Source organism: Schistocerca cancellata, unplaced genomic scaffold (assembly GCF_023864275.1).
Source record: "Schistocerca cancellata isolate TAMUIC-IGC-003103 unplaced genomic scaffold, iqSchCanc2.1 HiC_scaffold_38, whole genome shotgun sequence".
Lineage (NCBI taxonomy): Eukaryota > Metazoa > Arthropoda > Insecta > Orthoptera > Acrididae > Schistocerca > Schistocerca cancellata.
Genome location: NW_026046102.1, coordinates 1 through 15,218, shown reverse-complemented (window position 1 = coordinate 15,218; position 15,218 = coordinate 1). Strand labels below are relative to the sequence as shown.

General features: G+C 50.8%; 13 non-coding genes across 13 annotated transcripts; all 13 read right to left on the bottom strand.

Moving 5' to 3' along the window:
• Window positions 1-142: 142 nt before the first annotated feature.
• On the bottom strand, window positions 143-261 carry LOC126110803 (5S ribosomal RNA). Its single transcript, XR_007523953.1, has one exon. It is a non-coding gene; the product is annotated as a 5S ribosomal RNA (ribosomal RNA).
• Window positions 262-1,387: 1,126 nt separating this feature from the next.
• Window positions 1,388-1,506, bottom strand: LOC126110802 (5S ribosomal RNA). The gene has a single exon (XR_007523952.1). It is a non-coding gene; the product is annotated as a 5S ribosomal RNA (ribosomal RNA).
• Window positions 1,507-2,633: 1,127 nt separating this feature from the next.
• On the bottom strand, window positions 2,634-2,752 carry LOC126110801 (5S ribosomal RNA). The gene has a single exon (XR_007523951.1). It is a non-coding gene; the product is annotated as a 5S ribosomal RNA (ribosomal RNA).
• Window positions 2,753-3,878: 1,126 nt separating this feature from the next.
• Window positions 3,879-3,997, bottom strand: LOC126110799 (5S ribosomal RNA). The gene has a single exon (XR_007523950.1). It is a non-coding gene; the product is annotated as a 5S ribosomal RNA (ribosomal RNA).
• Window positions 3,998-5,123: 1,126 nt separating this feature from the next.
• LOC126110798 (5S ribosomal RNA) lies at window positions 5,124-5,242 on the bottom strand. The gene has a single exon (XR_007523949.1). It is a non-coding gene; the product is annotated as a 5S ribosomal RNA (ribosomal RNA).
• Window positions 5,243-6,368: 1,126 nt separating this feature from the next.
• LOC126110797 (5S ribosomal RNA) lies at window positions 6,369-6,487 on the bottom strand. The gene has a single exon (XR_007523948.1). It is a non-coding gene; the product is annotated as a 5S ribosomal RNA (ribosomal RNA).
• Window positions 6,488-7,616: 1,129 nt separating this feature from the next.
• LOC126110796 (5S ribosomal RNA) lies at window positions 7,617-7,735 on the bottom strand. Its single transcript, XR_007523947.1, has one exon. It is a non-coding gene; the product is annotated as a 5S ribosomal RNA (ribosomal RNA).
• Window positions 7,736-8,861: 1,126 nt separating this feature from the next.
• Window positions 8,862-8,980, bottom strand: LOC126110795 (5S ribosomal RNA). Its single transcript, XR_007523946.1, has one exon. It is a non-coding gene; the product is annotated as a 5S ribosomal RNA (ribosomal RNA).
• A 1,126-nt stretch (window positions 8,981-10,106) lies between these two features.
• LOC126110825 (5S ribosomal RNA) lies at window positions 10,107-10,225 on the bottom strand. Its single transcript, XR_007523973.1, has one exon. It is a non-coding gene; the product is annotated as a 5S ribosomal RNA (ribosomal RNA).
• A 1,126-nt stretch (window positions 10,226-11,351) lies between these two features.
• On the bottom strand, window positions 11,352-11,470 carry LOC126110824 (5S ribosomal RNA). Its single transcript, XR_007523972.1, has one exon. It is a non-coding gene; the product is annotated as a 5S ribosomal RNA (ribosomal RNA).
• A 1,126-nt stretch (window positions 11,471-12,596) lies between these two features.
• On the bottom strand, window positions 12,597-12,715 carry LOC126110818 (5S ribosomal RNA). Its single transcript, XR_007523967.1, has one exon. It is a non-coding gene; the product is annotated as a 5S ribosomal RNA (ribosomal RNA).
• A 1,126-nt stretch (window positions 12,716-13,841) lies between these two features.
• Window positions 13,842-13,960, bottom strand: LOC126110806 (5S ribosomal RNA). The gene has a single exon (XR_007523956.1). It is a non-coding gene; the product is annotated as a 5S ribosomal RNA (ribosomal RNA).
• A 1,129-nt stretch (window positions 13,961-15,089) lies between these two features.
• On the bottom strand, window positions 15,090-15,208 carry LOC126110794 (5S ribosomal RNA). Its single transcript, XR_007523945.1, has one exon. It is a non-coding gene; the product is annotated as a 5S ribosomal RNA (ribosomal RNA).
• Window positions 15,209-15,218: the final 10 nt, after the last annotated feature.

Below are 15,218 nucleotides of genomic sequence, written 5' to 3'. Positions count from 1 at the left end.
TGAGTTCATTACTGTAATTTCGTATCCTACGTTTGATACAGTAGTTTAAAATGCTTGTGGAAGCATCTTTGTCAACACCTGAAAGTTAGTATGAAAAGAGGGCTGGCAGGTGCAGCGACGTAAAAATGAAAAAATGAGATAGAGCCAACAGCACCCGGTGTTCCCAGGCGGTCACCCATCCAAGTACTAACCGGGCCCGATGTTGCTTAACTTCGGTGATCGGACGAGAACCGGTGTATTCAACATGGTATGGCCGTTGGCGTCCTTATACTGTAGCCGCACCACACAAGAGGCATTCGCCTCTTCTCGCAACACACGCAATCGCCGCTTTCCGTGGCACATTTGACGCAAAGCACGTCCTTCCACCTCGAAGGTGGCGCGGAGTGCGCGCTCGGCTCGGCGTCTCATAGGAGACTGCCGAGCGTAGGTGCGGCGCACAACACAGCTGCTCGGTGCACCGCCTGTCATTCGTTTGGTGCGTGTGGCCGCGGGGTGTGGCAGTGTCCTGCTGGACCGACGGAGGCTTTCTCACCTGGCTGACACACGCCGCGCTTCCAGATATTTGCGTAATTTGCGCGGTGCATTTGCATTCGCGCCTGTCCCCCCCTCCCGTCCCGACTTGTCCCGACTTTGCTCGACTGCCGCTCGCTGCCGCTCGGGTCGCGGTCCATATGACAGCACAAGCGCGAGAAACGTCTGCGGGAGGAGGCGAGACGACAAAAGAATAAATTTATGATTACAAATCGAATTTGGAGCTGCACGCCGCTGCAGAACGATAGGCGCTAACGTATTTCGGAGCATACCGCCCGATTCGTAGTGTTTTGTCGTTTTCAAAGACTTCCTGGCAAACTTGGTTAGCACATTCTCCTTCAAACTGAGTTAATTATTGCAGTTTCGTACCTGACGGCCGTTTAAAATGCTTGAGGAAGTCTCTTTGTCACGACAGAAAGGTGGTATGGGAAGAGGGCTGGCAAGAGTAGCGACTAAAAAGCGATAAATGAAGGCAGCCAGAGTTCCCAGGCGCTCATCCATACGAGTACTACCGTTGTTGCTTCACATCGGTGATCGGACGAGAACGGAAGATTTTATTTCTTTTTTTTTTTTTTTGTTTATTTACATTGTGGAATTTAGCACTGCTACAAAACAGTAGGCCCTGACGTATTTCAAAACTCATCTGTCGATTCGTAGTGTGTTGTTATTTCCGAGGCGTTGTAGCACTCTTCTTCCGCGCATTCTTGCTGAAACTGAGTTCATTACTGTAATTTCGTATCCTACGTTTGATACAGTAGTTTAAAATGCTTGTGGAAGCATCTTTGTCAACACCTGAAAGTTAGTATGAAAAGAGGGCTGGCAGGTGCAGCGACGTAAAAATGAAAAAATGAGATAGAGCCAACAGCACCCGGTGTTCCCAGGCGGTCACCCATCCAAGTACTAACCGGGCCCGATGTTGCTTAACTTCGGTGATCGGACGAGAACCGGTGTATTCAACATGGTATGGCCGTTGGCGTCCTTATACTGTAGCCGCACCACACAAGAGGCATTCGCCTCTTCTCGCAACACACGCAATCGCCGCTTTCCGTGGCACATTTGACGCAAAGCACGTCCTTCCACCTCGAAGGTGGCGCGGAGTGCGCGCTCGGCTCGGCGTCTCATAGGAGACTGCCGAGCGTAGGTGCGGCGCACAACACAGCTGCTCGGTGCACCGCCTGTCATTCGTTTGGTGCGTGTGGCCGCGGGGTGTGGCAGTGTCCTGCTGGACCGACGGAGGCTTTCTCACCTGGCTGACACACGCCGCGCTTCCAGATATTTGCGTAATTTGCGCGGTGCATTTGCATTCGCGCCTGTCCCCCCCTCCCGTCCCGACTTGTCCCGACTTTGCTCGACTGCCGCTCGCTGCCGCTCGGGTCGCGGTCCATATGACAGCACAAGCGCGAGAAACGTCTGCGGGAGGAGGCGAGACGACAAAAGAATAAATTTATGATTACAAATCGAATTTGGAGCTGCACGCCGCTGCAGAACGATAGGCGCTAACGTATTTCGGAGCATACCGCCCGATTCGTAGTGTTTTGTCGTTTTCAAAGACTTCCTGGCAAACTTGGTTAGCACATTCTCCTTCAAACTGAGTTAATTATTGCAGTTTCGTACCTGACGGCCGTTTAAAATGCTTGAGGAAGTCTCTTTGTCACGACAGAAAGGTGGTATGGGAAGAGGGCTGGCAAGAGTAGCGACTAAAAAGCGATAAATGAAGGCAGCCAGAGTTCCCAGGCGCTCATCCATACGAGTACTACCGTTGTTGCTTCACATCGGTGATCGGACGAGAACGGAAGATTTTATTTCTTTTTTTTTTTTTTTTGTTTATTTACATTGTGGAATTTAGCACTGCTACAAAACAGTAGGCCCTGACGTATTTCAAAACTCATCTGTCGATTCGTAGTGTGTTGTTATTTCCGAGGCGTTGTAGCACTCTTCTTCCGCGCATTCTTGCTGAAACTGAGTTCATTACTGTAATTTCGTATCCTACGTTTGATACAGTAGTTTAAAATGCTTGTGGAAGCATCTTTGTCAACACCTGAAAGTTAGTATGAAAAGAGGGCTGGCAGGTGCAGCGACGTAAAAATGAAAAAATGAGATAGAGCCAACAGCACCCGGTGTTCCCAGGCGGTCACCCATCCAAGTACTAACCGGGCCCGATGTTGCTTAACTTCGGTGATCGGACGAGAACCGGTGTATTCAACATGGTATGGCCGTTGGCGTCCTTATACTGTAGCCGCACCACACAAGAGGCATTCGCCTCTTCTCGCAACACACGCAATCGCCGCTTTCCGTGGCACATTTGACGCAAAGCACGTCCTTCCACCTCGAAGGTGGCGCGGAGTGCGCGCTCGGCTCGGCGTCTCATAGGAGACTGCCGAGCGTAGGTGCGGCGCACAACACAGCTGCTCGGTGCACCGCCTGTCATTCGTTTGGTGCGTGTGGCCGCGGGGTGTGGCAGTGTCCTGCTGGACCGACGGAGGCTTTCTCACCTGGCTGACACACGCCGCGCTTCCAGATATTTGCGTAATTTGCGCGGTGCATTTGCATTCGCGCCTGTCCCCCCCTCCCGTCCCGACTTGTCCCGACTTTGCTCGACTGCCGCTCGCTGCCGCTCGGGTCGCGGTCCATATGACAGCACAAGCGCGAGAAACGTCTGCGGGAGGAGGCGAGACGACAAAAGAATAAATTTATGATTACAAATCGAATTTGGAGCTGCACGCCGCTGCAGAACGATAGGCGCTAACGTATTTCGGAGCATACCGCCCGATTCGTAGTGTTTTGTCGTTTTCAAAGACTTCCTGGCAAACTTGGTTAGCACATTCTCCTTCAAACTGAGTTAATTATTGCAGTTTCGTACCTGACGGCCGTTTAAAATGCTTGAGGAAGTCTCTTTGTCACGACAGAAAGGTGGTATGGGAAGAGGGCTGGCAAGAGTAGCGACTAAAAAGCGATAAATGAAGGCAGCCAGAGTTCCCAGGCGCTCATCCATACGAGTACTACCGTTGTTGCTTCACATCGGTGATCGGACGAGAACGGAAGATTTTATTTCTTTTTTTTTTTTTTTGTTTATTTACATTGTGGAATTTAGCACTGCTACAAAACAGTAGGCCCTGACGTATTTCAAAACTCATCTGTCGATTCGTAGTGTGTTGTTATTTCCGAGGCGTTGTAGCACTCTTCTTCCGCGCATTCTTGCTGAAACTGAGTTCATTACTGTAATTTCGTATCCTACGTTTGATACAGTAGTTTAAAATGCTTGTGGAAGCATCTTTGTCAACACCTGAAAGTTAGTATGAAAAGAGGGCTGGCAGGTGCAGCGACGTAAAAATGAAAAAATGAGATAGAGCCAACAGCACCCGGTGTTCCCAGGCGGTCACCCATCCAAGTACTAACCGGGCCCGATGTTGCTTAACTTCGGTGATCGGACGAGAACCGGTGTATTCAACATGGTATGGCCGTTGGCGTCCTTATACTGTAGCCGCACCACACAAGAGGCATTCGCCTCTTCTCGCAACACACGCAATCGCCGCTTTCCGTGGCACATTTGACGCAAAGCACGTCCTTCCACCTCGAAGGTGGCGCGGAGTGCGCGCTCGGCTCGGCGTCTCATAGGAGACTGCCGAGCGTAGGTGCGGCGCACAACACAGCTGCTCGGTGCACCGCCTGTCATTCGTTTGGTGCGTGTGGCCGCGGGGTGTGGCAGTGTCCTGCTGGACCGACGGAGGCTTTCTCACCTGGCTGACACACGCCGCGCTTCCAGATATTTGCGTAATTTGCGCGGTGCATTTGCATTCGCGCCTGTCCCCCCCTCCCGTCCCGACTTGTCCCGACTTTGCTCGACTGCCGCTCGCTGCCGCTCGGGTCGCGGTCCATATGACAGCACAAGCGCGAGAAACGTCTGCGGGAGGAGGCGAGACGACAAAAGAATAAATTTATGATTACAAATCGAATTTGGAGCTGCACGCCGCTGCAGAACGATAGGCGCTAACGTATTTCGGAGCATACCGCCCGATTCGTAGTGTTTTGTCGTTTTCAAAGACTTCCTGGCAAACTTGGTTAGCACATTCTCCTTCAAACTGAGTTAATTATTGCAGTTTCGTACCTGACGGCCGTTTAAAATGCTTGAGGAAGTCTCTTTGTCACGACAGAAAGGTGGTATGGGAAGAGGGCTGGCAAGAGTAGCGACTAAAAAGCGATAAATGAAGGCAGCCAGAGTTCCCAGGCGCTCATCCATACGAGTACTACCGTTGTTGCTTCACATCGGTGATCGGACGAGAACGGAAGATTTTATTTCTTTTTTTTTTTTTTTGTTTATTTACATTGTGGAATTTAGCACTGCTACAAAACAGTAGGCCCTGACGTATTTCAAAACTCATCTGTCGATTCGTAGTGTGTTGTTATTTCCGAGGCGTTGTAGCACTCTTCTTCCGCGCATTCTTGCTGAAACTGAGTTCATTACTGTAATTTCGTATCCTACGTTTGATACAGTAGTTTAAAATGCTTGTGGAAGCATCTTTGTCAACACCTGAAAGTTAGTATGAAAAGAGGGCTGGCAGGTGCAGCGACGTAAAAATGAAAAAATGAGATAGAGCCAACAGCACCCGGTGTTCCCAGGCGGTCACCCATCCAAGTACTAACCGGGCCCGATGTTGCTTAACTTCGGTGATCGGACGAGAACCGGTGTATTCAACATGGTATGGCCGTTGGCGTCCTTATACTGTAGCCGCACCACACAAGAGGCATTCGCCTCTTCTCGCAACACACGCAATCGCCGCTTTCCGTGGCACATTTGACGCAAAGCACGTCCTTCCACCTCGAAGGTGGCGCGGAGTGCGCGCTCGGCTCGGCGTCTCATAGGAGACTGCCGAGCGTAGGTGCGGCGCACAACACAGCTGCTCGGTGCACCGCCTGTCATTCGTTTGGTGCGTGTGGCCGCGGGGTGTGGCAGTGTCCTGCTGGACCGACGGAGGCTTTCTCACCTGGCTGACACACGCCGCGCTTCCAGATATTTGCGTAATTTGCGCGGTGCATTTGCATTCGCGCCTGTCCCCCCCTCCCGTCCCGACTTGTCCCGACTTTGCTCGACTGCCGCTCGCTGCCGCTCGGGTCGCGGTCCATATGACAGCACAAGCGCGAGAAACGTCTGCGGGAGGAGGCGAGACGACAAAAGAATAAATTTATGATTACAAATCGAATTTGGAGCTGCACGCCGCTGCAGAACGATAGGCGCTAACGTATTTCGGAGCATACCGCCCGATTCGTAGTGTTTTGTCGTTTTCAAAGACTTCCTGGCAAACTTGGTTAGCACATTCTCCTTCAAACTGAGTTAATTATTGCAGTTTCGTACCTGACGGCCGTTTAAAATGCTTGAGGAAGTCTCTTTGTCACGACAGAAAGGTGGTATGGGAAGAGGGCTGGCAAGAGTAGCGACTAAAAAGCGATAAATGAAGGCAGCCAGAGTTCCCAGGCGCTCATCCATACGAGTACTACCGTTGTTGCTTCACATCGGTGATCGGACGAGAACGGAAGATTTTATTTCTTTTTTTTTTTTTTTGTTTATTTACATTGTGGAATTTAGCACTGCTACAAAACAGTAGGCCCTGACGTATTTCAAAACTCATCTGTCGATTCGTAGTGTGTTGTTATTTCCGAGGCGTTGTAGCACTCTTCTTCCGCGCATTCTTGCTGAAACTGAGTTCATTACTGTAATTTCGTATCCTACGTTTGATACAGTAGTTTAAAATGCTTGTGGAAGCATCTTTGTCAACACCTGAAAGTTAGTATGAAAAGAGGGCTGGCAGGTGCAGCGACGTAAAAATGAAAAAATGAGATAGAGCCAACAGCACCCGGTGTTCCCAGGCGGTCACCCATCCAAGTACTAACCGGGCCCGATGTTGCTTAACTTCGGTGATCGGACGAGAACCGGTGTATTCAACATGGTATGGCCGTTGGCGTCCTTATACTGTAGCCGCACCACACAAGAGGCATTCGCCTCTTCTCGCAACACACGCAATCGCCGCTTTCCGTGGCACATTTGACGCAAAGCACGTCCTTCCACCTCGAAGGTGGCGCGGAGTGCGCGCTCGGCTCGGCGTCTCATAGGAGACTGCCGAGCGTAGGTGCGGCGCACAACACAGCTGCTCGGTGCACCGCCTGTCATTCGTTTGGTGCGTGTGGCCGCGGGGTGTGGCAGTGTCCTGCTGGACCGACGGAGGCTTTCTCACCTGGCTGACACACACGCCGCGCTTCCAGATATTTGCGTAATTTGCGCGGTGCATTTGCATTCGCGCCTGTCCCCCCCTCCCGTCCCGACTTGTCCCGACTTTGCTCGACTGCCGCTCGCTGCCGCTCGGGGTCGCGGTCCATATGACAGCACAAGCGCGAGAAACGTCTGCGGGAGGAGGCGAGACGACAAAAGAATAAATTTATGATTACAAATCGAATTTGGAGCTGCACGCCGCTGCAGAACGATAGGCGCTAACGTATTTCGGAGCATACCGCCCGATTCGTAGTGTTTTGTCGTTTTCAAAGACTTCCTGGCAAACTTGGTTAGCACATTCTCCTTCAAACTGAGTTAATTATTGCAGTTTCGTACCTGACGGCCGTTTAAAATGCTTGAGGAAGTCTCTTTGTCACGACAGAAAGGTGGTATGGGAAGAGGGCTGGCAAGAGTAGCGACTAAAAAGCGATAAATGAAGGCAGCCAGAGTTCCCAGGCGCTCATCCATACGAGTACTACCGTTGTTGCTTCACATCGGTGATCGGACGAGAACGGAAGATTTTATTTCTTTTTTTTTTTTTTTGTTTATTTACATTGTGGAATTTAGCACTGCTACAAAACAGTAGGCCCTGACGTATTTCAAAACTCATCTGTCGATTCGTAGTGTGTTGTTATTTCCGAGGCGTTGTAGCACTCTTCTTCCGCGCATTCTTGCTGAAACTGAGTTCATTACTGTAATTTCGTATCCTACGTTTGATACAGTAGTTTAAAATGCTTGTGGAAGCATCTTTGTCAACACCTGAAAGTTAGTATGAAAAGAGGGCTGGCAGGTGCAGCGACGTAAAAATGAAAAAATGAGATAGAGCCAACAGCACCCGGTGTTCCCAGGCGGTCACCCATCCAAGTACTAACCGGGCCCGATGTTGCTTAACTTCGGTGATCGGACGAGAACCGGTGTATTCAACATGGTATGGCCGTTGGCGTCCTTATACTGTAGCCGCACCACACAAGAGGCATTCGCCTCTTCTCGCAACACACGCAATCGCCGCTTTCCGTGGCACATTTGACGCAAAGCACGTCCTTCCACCTCGAAGGTGGCGCGGAGTGCGCGCTCGGCTCGGCGTCTCATAGGAGACTGCCGAGCGTAGGTGCGGCGCACAACACAGCTGCTCGGTGCACCGCCTGTCATTCGTTTGGTGCGTGTGGCCGCGGGGTGTGGCAGTGTCCTGCTGGACCGACGGAGGCTTTCTCACCTGGCTGACACACGCCGCGCTTCCAGATATTTGCGTAATTTGCGCGGTGCATTTGCATTCGCGCCTGTCCCCCCCTCCCGTCCCGACTTGTCCCGACTTTGCTCGACTGCCGCTCGCTGCCGCTCGGGTCGCGGTCCATATGACAGCACAAGCGCGAGAAACGTCTGCGGGAGGAGGCGAGACGACAAAAGAATAAATTTATGATTACAAATCGAATTTGGAGCTGCACGCCGCTGCAGAACGATAGGCGCTAACGTATTTCGGAGCATACCGCCCGATTCGTAGTGTTTTGTCGTTTTCAAAGACTTCCTGGCAAACTTGGTTAGCACATTCTCCTTCAAACTGAGTTAATTATTGCAGTTTCGTACCTGACGGCCGTTTAAAATGCTTGAGGAAGTCTCTTTGTCACGACAGAAAGGTGGTATGGGAAGAGGGCTGGCAAGAGTAGCGACTAAAAAGCGATAAATGAAGGCAGCCAGAGTTCCCAGGCGCTCATCCATACGAGTACTACCGTTGTTGCTTCACATCGGTGATCGGACGAGAACGGAAGATTTTATTTCTTTTTTTTTTTTTTTGTTTATTTACATTGTGGAATTTAGCACTGCTACAAAACAGTAGGCCCTGACGTATTTCAAAACTCATCTGTCGATTCGTAGTGTGTTGTTATTTCCGAGGCGTTGTAGCACTCTTCTTCCGCGCATTCTTGCTGAAACTGAGTTCATTACTGTAATTTCGTATCCTACGTTTGATACAGTAGTTTAAAATGCTTGTGGAAGCATCTTTGTCAACACCTGAAAGTTAGTATGAAAAGAGGGCTGGCAGGTGCAGCGACGTAAAAATGAAAAAATGAGATAGAGCCAACAGCACCCGGTGTTCCCAGGCGGTCACCCATCCAAGTACTAACCGGGCCCGATGTTGCTTAACTTCGGTGATCGGACGAGAACCGGTGTATTCAACATGGTATGGCCGTTGGCGTCCTTATACTGTAGCCGCACCACACAAGAGGCATTCGCCTCTTCTCGCAACACACGCAATCGCCGCTTTCCGTGGCACATTTGACGCAAAGCACGTCCTTCCACCTCGAAGGTGGCGCGGAGTGCGCGCTCGGCTCGGCGTCTCATAGGAGACTGCCGAGCGTAGGTGCGGCGCACAACACAGCTGCTCGGTGCACCGCCTGTCATTCGTTTGGTGCGTGTGGCCGCGGGGTGTGGCAGTGTCCTGCTGGACCGACGGAGGCTTTCTCACCTGGCTGACACACGCCGCGCTTCCAGATATTTGCGTAATTTGCGCGGTGCATTTGCATTCGCGCCTGTCCCCCCCTCCCGTCCCGACTTGTCCCGACTTTGCTCGACTGCCGCTCGCTGCCGCTCGGGTCGCGGTCCATATGACAGCACAAGCGCGAGAAACGTCTGCGGGAGGAGGCGAGACGACAAAAGAATAAATTTATGATTACAAATCGAATTTGGAGCTGCACGCCGCTGCAGAACGATAGGCGCTAACGTATTTCGGAGCATACCGCCCGATTCGTAGTGTTTTGTCGTTTTCAAAGACTTCCTGGCAAACTTGGTTAGCACATTCTCCTTCAAACTGAGTTAATTATTGCAGTTTCGTACCTGACGGCCGTTTAAAATGCTTGAGGAAGTCTCTTTGTCACGACAGAAAGGTGGTATGGGAAGAGGGCTGGCAAGAGTAGCGACTAAAAAGCGATAAATGAAGGCAGCCAGAGTTCCCAGGCGCTCATCCATACGAGTACTACCGTTGTTGCTTCACATCGGTGATCGGACGAGAACGGAAGATTTTATTTCTTTTTTTTTTTTTTTGTTTATTTACATTGTGGAATTTAGCACTGCTACAAAACAGTAGGCCCTGACGTATTTCAAAACTCATCTGTCGATTCGTAGTGTGTTGTTATTTCCGAGGCGTTGTAGCACTCTTCTTCCGCGCATTCTTGCTGAAACTGAGTTCATTACTGTAATTTCGTATCCTACGTTTGATACAGTAGTTTAAAATGCTTGTGGAAGCATCTTTGTCAACACCTGAAAGTTAGTATGAAAAGAGGGCTGGCAGGTGCAGCGACGTAAAAATGAAAAAATGAGATAGAGCCAACAGCACCCGGTGTTCCCAGGCGGTCACCCATCCAAGTACTAACCGGGCCCGATGTTGCTTAACTTCGGTGATCGGACGAGAACCGGTGTATTCAACATGGTATGGCCGTTGGCGTCCTTATACTGTAGCCGCACCACACAAGAGGCATTCGCCTCTTCTCGCAACACACGCAATCGCCGCTTTCCGTGGCACATTTGACGCAAAGCACGTCCTTCCACCTCGAAGGTGGCGCGGAGTGCGCGCTCGGCTCGGCGTCTCATAGGAGACTGCCGAGCGTAGGTGCGGCGCACAACACAGCTGCTCGGTGCACCGCCTGTCATTCGTTTGGTGCGTGTGGCCGCGGGGTGTGGCAGTGTCCTGCTGGACCGACGGAGGCTTTCTCACCTGGCTGACACACGCCGCGCTTCCAGATATTTGCGTAATTTGCGCGGTGCATTTGCATTCGCGCCTGTCCCCCCCTCCCGTCCCGACTTGTCCCGACTTTGCTCGACTGCCGCTCGCTGCCGCTCGGGTCGCGGTCCATATGACAGCACAAGCGCGAGAAACGTCTGCGGGAGGAGGCGAGACGACAAAAGAATAAATTTATGATTACAAATCGAATTTGGAGCTGCACGCCGCTGCAGAACGATAGGCGCTAACGTATTTCGGAGCATACCGCCCGATTCGTAGTGTTTTGTCGTTTTCAAAGACTTCCTGGCAAACTTGGTTAGCACATTCTCCTTCAAACTGAGTTAATTATTGCAGTTTCGTACCTGACGGCCGTTTAAAATGCTTGAGGAAGTCTCTTTGTCACGACAGAAAGGTGGTATGGGAAGAGGGCTGGCAAGAGTAGCGACTAAAAAGCGATAAATGAAGGCAGCCAGAGTTCCCAGGCGCTCATCCATACGAGTACTACCGTTGTTGCTTCACATCGGTGATCGGACGAGAACGGAAGATTTTATTTCTTTTTTTTTTTTTTTGTTTATTTACATTGTGGAATTTAGCACTGCTACAAAACAGTAGGCCCTGACGTATTTCAAAACTCATCTGTCGATTCGTAGTGTGTTGTTATTTCCGAGGCGTTGTAGCACTCTTCTTCCGCGCATTCTTGCTGAAACTGAGTTCATTACTGTAATTTCGTATCCTACGTTTGATACAGTAGTTTAAAATGCTTGTGGAAGCATCTTTGTCAACACCTGAAAGTTAGTATGAAAAGAGGGCTGGCAGGTGCAGCGACGTAAAAATGAAAAAATGAGATAGAGCCAACAGCACCCGGTGTTCCCAGGCGGTCACCCATCCAAGTACTAACCGGGCCCGATGTTGCTTAACTTCGGTGATCGGACGAGAACCGGTGTATTCAACATGGTATGGCCGTTGGCGTCCTTATACTGTAGCCGCACCACACAAGAGGCATTCGCCTCTTCTCGCAACACACGCAATCGCCGCTTTCCGTGGCACATTTGACGCAAAGCACGTCCTTCCACCTCGAAGGTGGCGCGGAGTGCGCGCTCGGCTCGGCGTCTCATAGGAGACTGCCGAGCGTAGGTGCGGCGCACAACACAGCTGCTCGGTGCACCGCCTGTCATTCGTTTGGTGCGTGTGGCCGCGGGGTGTGGCAGTGTCCTGCTGGACCGACGGAGGCTTTCTCACCTGGCTGACACACGCCGCGCTTCCAGATATTTGCGTAATTTGCGCGGTGCATTTGCATTCGCGCCTGTCCCCCCCTCCCGTCCCGACTTGTCCCGACTTTGCTCGACTGCCGCTCGCTGCCGCTCGGGTCGCGGTCCATATGACAGCACAAGCGCGAGAAACGTCTGCGGGAGGAGGCGAGACGACAAAAGAATAAATTTATGATTACAAATCGAATTTGGAGCTGCACGCCGCTGCAGAACGATAGGCGCTAACGTATTTCGGAGCATACCGCCCGATTCGTAGTGTTTTGTCGTTTTCAAAGACTTCCTGGCAAACTTGGTTAGCACATTCTCCTTCAAACTGAGTTAATTATTGCAGTTTCGTACCTGACGGCCGTTTAAAATGCTTGAGGAAGTCTCTTTGTCACGACAGAAAGGTGGTATGGGAAGAGGGCTGGCAAGAGTAGCGACTAAAAAGCGATAAATGAAGGCAGCCAGAGTTCCCAGGCGCTCATCCATACGAGTACTACCGTTGTTGCTTCACATCGGTGATCGGACGAGAACGGAAGATTTTATTTCTTTTTTTTTTTTTTTGTTTATTTACATTGTGGAATTTAGCACTGCTACAAAACAGTAGGCCCTGACGTATTTCAAAACTCATCTGTCGATTCGTAGTGTGTTGTTATTTCCGAGGCGTTGTAGCACTCTTCTTCCGCGCATTCTTGCTGAAACTGAGTTCATTACTGTAATTTCGTATCCTACGTTTGATACAGTAGTTTAAAATGCTTGTGGAAGCATCTTTGTCAACACCTGAAAGTTAGTATGAAAAGAGGGCTGGCAGGTGCAGCGACGTAAAAATGAAAAAATGAGATAGAGCCAACAGCACCCGGTGTTCCCAGGCGGTCACCCATCCAAGTACTAACCGGGCCCGATGTTGCTTAACTTCGGTGATCGGACGAGAACCGGTGTATTCAACATGGTATGGCCGTTGGCGTCCTTATACTGTAGCCGCACCACACAAGAGGCATTCGCCTCTTCTCGCAACACACGCAATCGCCGCTTTCCGTGGCACATTTGACGCAAAGCACGTCCTTCCACCTCGAAGGTGGCGCGGAGTGCGCGCTCGGCTCGGCGTCTCATAGGAGACTGCCGAGCGTAGGTGCGGCGCACAACACAGCTGCTCGGTGCACCGCCTGTCATTCGTTTGGTGCGTGTGGCCGCGGGGTGTGGCAGTGTCCTGCTGGACCGACGGAGGCTTTCTCACCTGGCTGACACACGCCGCGCTTCCAGATATTTGCGTAATTTGCGCGGTGCATTTGCATTCGCGCCTGTCCCCCCCTCCCGTCCCGACTTGTCCCGACTTTGCTCGACTGCCGCTCGCTGCCGCTCGGGTCGCGGTCCATATGACAGCACAAGCGCGAGAAACGTCTGCGGGAGGAGGCGAGACGACAAAAGAATAAATTTATGATTACAAATCGAATTTGGAGCTGCACGCCGCTGCAGAACGATAGGCGCTAACGTATTTCGGAGCATACCGCCCGATTCGTAGTGTTTTGTCGTTTTCAAAGACTTCCTGGCAAACTTGGTTAGCACATTCTCCTTCAAACTGAGTTAATTATTGCAGTTTCGTACCTGACGGCCGTTTAAAATGCTTGAGGAAGTCTCTTTGTCACGACAGAAAGGTGGTATGGGAAGAGGGCTGGCAAGAGTAGCGACTAAAAAGCGATAAATGAAGGCAGCCAGAGTTCCCAGGCGCTCATCCATACGAGTACTACCGTTGTTGCTTCACATCGGTGATCGGACGAGAACGGAAGATTTTATTTCTTTTTTTTTTTTTTTGTTTATTTACATTGTGGAATTTAGCACTGCTACAAAACAGTAGGCCCTGACGTATTTCAAAACTCATCTGTCGATTCGTAGTGTGTTGTTATTTCCGAGGCGTTGTAGCACTCTTCTTCCGCGCATTCTTGCTGAAACTGAGTTCATTACTGTAATTTCGTATCCTACGTTTGATACAGTAGTTTAAAATGCTTGTGGAAGCATCTTTGTCAACACCTGAAAGTTAGTATGAAAAGAGGGCTGGCAGGTGCAGCGACGTAAAAATGAAAAAATGAGATAGAGCCAACAGCACCCGGTGTTCCCAGGCGGTCACCCATCCAAGTACTAACCGGGCCCGATGTTGCTTAACTTCGGTGATCGGACGAGAACCGGTGTATTCAACATGGTATGGCCGTTGGCGTCCTTATACTGTAGCCGCACCACACAAGAGGCATTCGCCTCTTCTCGCAACACACGCAATCGCCGCTTTCCGTGGCACATTTGACGCAAAGCACGTCCTTCCACCTCGAAGGTGGCGCGGAGTGCGCGCTCGGCTCGGCGTCTCATAGGAGACTGCCGAGCGTAGGTGCGGCGCACAACACAGCTGCTCGGTGCACCGCCTGTCATTCGTTTGGTGCGTGTGGCCGCGGGGTGTGGCAGTGTCCTGCTGGACCGACGGAGGCTTTCTCACCTGGCTGACACACGCCGCGCTTCCAGATATTTGCGTAATTTGCGCGGTGCATTTGCATTCGCGCCTGTCCCCCCCTCCCGTCCCGACTTGTCCCGACTTTGCTCGACTGCCGCTCGCTGCCGCTCGGGTCGCGGTCCATATGACAGCACAAGCGCGAGAAACGTCTGCGGGAGGAGGCGAGACGACAAAAGAATAAATTTATGATTACAAATCGAATTTGGAGCTGCACGCCGCTGCAGAACGATAGGCGCTAACGTATTTCGGAGCATACCGCCCGATTCGTAGTGTTTTGTCGTTTTCAAAGACTTCCTGGCAAACTTGGTTAGCACATTCTCCTTCAAACTCTGAGTTAATTATTGCAGTTTCGTACCTGACGGCCGTTTAAAATGCTTGAGGAAGTCTCTTTGTCACGACAGAAAGGTGGTATGGGAAGAGGGCTGGCAAGAGTAGCGACTAAAAAGCGATAAATGAAGGCAGCCAGAGTTCCCAGGCGCTCATCCATACGAGTACTACCGTTGTTGCTTCACATCGGTGATCGGACGAGAACGGAAGATTTTATTTCTTTTTTTTTTTTTTTTGTTTATTTACATTGTGGAATTTAGCACTGCTACAAAACAGTAGGCCCTGACGTATTTCAAAACTCATCTGTCGATTCGTAGTGTGTTGTTATTTCCGAGGCGTTGTAGCACTCTTCTTCCGCGCATTCTTGCTGAAACTGAGTTCATTACTGTAATTTCGTATCCTACGTTTGATACAGTAGTTTAAAATGCTTGTGGAAGCATCTTTGTCAACACCTGAAAGTTAGTATGAAAAGAGGGCTGGCAGGTGCAGCGACGTAAAAATGAAAAAATGAGATAGAGCCAACAGCACCCGGTGTTCCCAGGCGGTCACCCATCCAAGTACTAACCGGGCCCGATGTTGCTTAACTTCGGTGATCGGACGAGAACCGGTGTATTCAACATGGTATGGCCGTTGGCGTCCTTATAC